Raw genomic sequence first — 6000 nt, 5'->3', positions numbered from 1 at the left:
AATTATTATAAAGGGGGTTCATAAAGTCAGTGGGCAATTTTTTAAAACATTTATAACTTTATTAGTATTTGTGATAGAGAAATTATGTAGAATGTATTGAAAATAAGAAAATCTATATATTTTCTATTGTTTTATTGTAGCCAAGTTCAGCCAACCAAAGGACACAGTTTACTTTTTCTTCAGTTGAAGTCGTGGGTCACATGTAATTCTGAAAAAGAAGTAAGTATTTTTAAAGTTTCGAAAAATTGTAAAATTATTGTGTTGAAGAGTTACTAAATAATTTTACTTAAAACTATGTACATTAAGCTTTCTAATACTTTTTACAGATTTTTTCTATCACAAATGCTAATAAAGTTATAAATTTTTTAAATTGCACGCGGACTTTATGGACACTTTGTATATAATGCATGAAATAGTAGATAGTGTTCTATATACATCAATACTAAATTATTTTTATTTTTCATTTCATTTTTAATTTCAAAAAAATTGTTTAATAAATTTAATGCTATCGTAATATATTTATACTCTTATTTATTTATAGATTTATGAAACGAAATTTAAATGTTTCAAAATATTATAAGGAAATAAAAAATGTATTTCGATGAAATATATGTCATATTTAATTTAAAATCATATTGTTTTCAATTTTTACATTAAAACAAAGCCAAATATTTTATATATCAGGTATTTATTGATAGATATATTTCCTTTTCCTTTCTTTCACATTATTAAATTAAAAATTATTATTTCTTGTGTTAAATTTTTCAATTCAACAATATTAAAGTTTTAAAATTTTATTACTGGAAAATCTTTTAAACTAGGAATTAAAAACATTATTAGTTGATATATATATATATATAATCGAAAATAAATTTTTATATCCTTCTATTATGATGATTAATTATTATAGAATATTATATAAATATAATTAATTAAAATTATAATAAGTGGCTTATTTTCAACACTAATTTTTATATATTTCTTGTATTAAAGGAAAAATGACTTTTTTAGAAATTTCCTTATTTCCAAACAAATAAAAATTTTCATTTATTATCCAGGAAAATTTTTAAAACACCTCAATTTTTAAGTATTACTATTATTTGTAAACATAAAATTTAAATAGAAAATTAATGATTATTTATACGTTGATAATAATTTCCTATAATTATTTTAACTTATTATATAGAAAATTTAATTTAATAAACACAAAAAATAATATAATTATGTATTTATATAGTATAGTTATATAGTTGAGTAATTTAAAGAATATGTATAAATTAAACATTGCATAATGTTCTTTTGTAAAATAACTATAATCTTTTATATATATATATATATATATATATATATAAGGGTATAAATATTTTGATTGTTTATAAACATAATATTTTACATAACTTTTTTAAAATTTACAATTAAATACACGTTTTTATAAAATATAAAATACATTATTATATATTCCAAAGTAACATTTTTTATAAATAAAAAATGGCAAATTAAAGAAATAATAATGATAATGGAAAGATAAGGAATAATAAATGAAAATTTGAACAGTTTCCTTAGAAAACAAAAGATATTTTATTTAAATCATTCTGACGTCAATCGATAGAAAAAAAAAAATCATTTGGAGGAAGTTTATTGTAAGAAAAGTGTTTTCATATTCAAAGAATGTCATGTTCTTTTGTTTGAATGTTTGAAAACGCTGCTCTTTCTTACGTCATGAGTTTTGTGAAAGATTAAAGCAATACTTGTATTTTAAAATTTATTTTATAATTTGACAGTTCTTTATAAAAATGAAACAATTAAATAAATGTAATTTATTTTACGTAAGCTTATGACAAAACTGTATTAAAATCAATATATAAATTTATATATGAAAAATTAGTCTCGACAATAACTAATTTATTTATTTTTTTTAAATATTTTTCTAAATTTAGAAGATTTATCGATTTTTTGATAAGAAATTAATACTGATAATTTAAAACTGAATGATGAAACCAATGGAATTTGATATCACCTGAAAAGCATGTGAATGAACATTCATTTACCACATGACCAAAAAATTCAGATTCTATATTAATATATATATATATATATATAACAATGAAATTTATATTTTTGTTTAATCTGTTCAGAGATGTCTTCACAACATAAAAGTTATATACATAAAGTTATAAACCTTTGTTCTCCTCGAACTTCCCAGTTTTATGGATTAATTTTTTTTTGGGGGGGCAACGCGAATATGGTACTGTAGAAATTGTAATAGAAAATGCATCTGAAAAAGTTAGTTACTACATTAAATCAGTACATTTCTATATATGCTCCTGACGTGGCATGCGTTATACCCGGTCTGTACTTGATTTTAGCGCACTCCGAACCAGCATATTAGTGGTATCCGCGATTCATGTTCGCAGGCTCTCGTGTCTGGTACTTTTATAACATACATATGATCCTACAAAGAAAAAAGTTTAGAGATGATGTCAGGTGATCGGGCGGACGAAGAAATGGGGTCCCAGCAATTTAGGCGGTGCAGCAGAGGAGTTCCAAATCGCCACTATACGGCTGCAACGGTTCTTTCAAGTGTATGTACAGTACATGAAACTTGAAATATTGATCAAAATCCTCCAACACATTTATTTATATATATGAACAAATGGATTTTACAGAATAGTTTAAAACTAGGGACGTTCGAAGGCAACACCCTATATTAAATTTTTACGCTGCGAAGAAACCTTTGAACAGATTAAGCAAAAATAATCTTATAAGTGAAATTTTGACATAGACATGAATATAAATTTATTAAATTATTTATTTATAATTTAAAATATGATTTAACTTATTTCGATGTATTTTTAACGTATTTATTTCCAATAGATACTGTTTCTCAGCATTAATGGATATTTTCTTTGTATTAGTATTAATTATATAAGGTAATATCTAAGTCTGGAGCTATAGTCATACTAATATCTGATATAATAAAAATATTAGTAAAAATCCTGCAAAAGTTCGTCTAATTTATATTCAGAAGAATAAATTAATATTTAAATAAATAATTCTTAAAGAATAGCATTATAAATATATTTTAAAAAACAAGTTTTTGATCATATTAATTATTATCTTAGATTTATAAGTAATAATTTCAGAAGGAAAAAGTCTTGTAATGTAAATGCTGCAATTAAAAATATTTGTCTAGAAAATTTATTGTCATTTCATAAATATTTTAGTGAAATTATGACAATAAAAATTGAATTAGTATAGTAACATTTTAAGTTATAAATACATATTTTTAAGATTATATTTAGATTTTAATTACATTAAAAATACATTAGTTGAAAAGTATTTTTCTTTTCTTTATTGATAATATTATATATCAAGGGAAAACTTTGTCGTTTTATCAGATATTATTACCTAAAAAATCTTGACATTAGCATTGCGAAATTGTTTTAAAATATAGTTCTAATATTGTATAATTTATGTAACAATTTAAATGATGTTTTTCTTCCTTAATACATTTAAAATTTACTGGTTTATTTATTTATTTATTATTATTATTATTATTTCAAATTCCACCAAATCCAGTGAACGTTTAACTAACAAAATTTAGTAGAATTATTGAAAAGAAAAACGAAATATTTTATTTTAATAAAGGATATTCTGTTAAATCCAGTGGCGTAGCGTAGTGGGGGCGGCAAAAGTTCACAAAAAAATAATAATATCATGCAAAAATAACTAAATAAGGGGGCGGCGAAATTTTCCTCCGCCCCGGGCGGCTGACACCCACGCTACGCCACTGGTTAAATCGAATAATATTTTGAAAGATAGACAATGCCAAATTTTTTTTATATTATAAAAATTTTTAATTTTAAAATTATTACAATAAAAATTTAAAACTAATGATAATTAAAGAATTAAATTTATATCTTAATTTTTTACGTTAAAATTTCCAAATATTTGGTAGATGTTTTTAATTATTTAAATTTAAATGTGTAAATTAGTTTTTTTTTTTTTTTTTTTTAAATCGTAGAAAAGGGGAAAGTGTGTATGAAAGTAATTTAAATTCTTGATTTTAAATAAAATAGTTAAATAGTAAATACAGGTTTTGCAGGAATATAAAAATTAATTGCATGTAGAACACGTAGTTGGTCACGTGTTTGCGCTTGACCAATGGACTGCTCAAGTGGAGTTTTCCGTGTTTTTTTCTCTTGTTTAACATCCAAATAGGAGCTAGTTATTGGCAGAAAGTTTTCCCGTAGACATTCCCCGGCAGATCGCTTTATCTCATACAACTATAACTATTTATGCGTCTTATGCTTAAATATTCATATAAATTTAATGTTAAAAAGCTGGCAACTGCTCTTGCTTGACATTCCGACAATCGAACAGGGCCAAGAGACTCTTTAGTCTCTTGGCCCTGACTAGGAGGAAGTCCGATTATTTTCGATTATACTAAGATGTAAAATTTAAATAATAACGAAAGAAATAATTTTTTTGAATTCTGAAAACGATTTTTTTAAATAAAGAAATTAAAGTTAAAAAAAAACATGATACTAGCTCAAAGTTAAAGTTGTGTGTGGAGCCATCTGTTATGAGATTTTATTTAAGATAATTTTTATATTACAGTATTAATTACTATTATTAAATTAAAGCCATTTTGCTAATGGCTCAGAATGACTTAATTTTGAAAAAAATATAAATGCCAACGAGTAAAATTTTCATTACGTCTGACCCCACTCGAAATATAACATATGACCTTTCCATCTCCCCATCTCTTTGACCTTATCAAAATTTAATAGCATCAATGCCCCATATATATAGGAATAACCATGTCAAGTTTCAAAATATTTTATTCATCCAGTCCTGAGATATAATGAAAATTAGACACCCACACGCGCAAACATACACATACATATATATATACACACACATACATAGAGAGAGATAGAATTATGTAAGATTTATTTTTTTTAATAGTTTTGGGCTCCTGGAATGTGAAAAGTAAGTATCTGTGAAAGTAAAAGTTTTCTGTTTTCAATACAAATGGATCACTTATAATTTACAACAGGTTTTTCCTAATTAAACGTAATTAAAATCTTTAATGAGTATTGTCATGTCGAAAAATAACTTTAGTTCTAACTCAATATTAAAACGTTAAATATTAAAGTTTGAATTTAATAATTGTAAAGTAGAACTGATATAAGCTATTCAATTTTTAAATTAAAATGTTAAAATAATCCGAAACAGATTAGCTATAAGATGTTATTAAAATCTCTGTCAAGGTTTGTATCATCTTAAAAATTGACACTTTTCTTAAACTCATAACGAAAGGTTAGTAGGACATTGTATATGAAATGTGAAATTATGAAGAAATTTTTTTTGTCTTGTCAACACCGTAATAGGTTAATGGGTTTTTATCTGACGGTATAAAAAGTATCTGTGTATATTTTTAATTTTATTTTGGCATAAGGCTCTCATAACAATATTTACAGAGTAATTGTTAATCTATATAATAAAATTCAGCAACGAGTTACTTAACTTTCTCGGCAACATTTAAAGGCGCCATCTGTTATGACATTTTATTTGAAAAAGTTTTTTAATATTTTTAATTATTATAAAATGACAAAAAGCTTAATCTTGAGGGTAGGGATGGGTTTTATAAAAAGTTGCAAATGCTAATAACGAATAAAATCGTCATTATGCCCGACTCTACTCGAGATACGACACACGAACCCCTTTTATCTCCCCACCCTGTCGACCTTTAACCACCAAAATTTAATATCATCAATCCTTCTATATATACAAACCTTCCTGCAAAATTTCAGAAATTTTCGACAAAAAGCACAAGAGTTTCAAAAGTTTCAAAGACTCGTGTCCCCCACGCAATAACATCCGTACATACAGAAAAATCTCCGATTTTTTTTTTCTTTTTGCATTTGTCGACGTATGAAGATCCCGAGTCCAAAAATATAAATTCTTGGGGGGGTCATTTTTTGACCTATCGCC

The sequence above is a fragment of the Centruroides vittatus genome, unplaced genomic scaffold (genome assembly GCF_030686945.1).
Source record: "Centruroides vittatus isolate TY-2023 unplaced genomic scaffold, ASM3068694v2 contig_1033, whole genome shotgun sequence".
NCBI lineage: Eukaryota > Metazoa > Arthropoda > Arachnida > Scorpiones > Buthidae > Centruroides > Centruroides vittatus.
Note: the sequence above shows the minus strand (reverse complement) of the source record.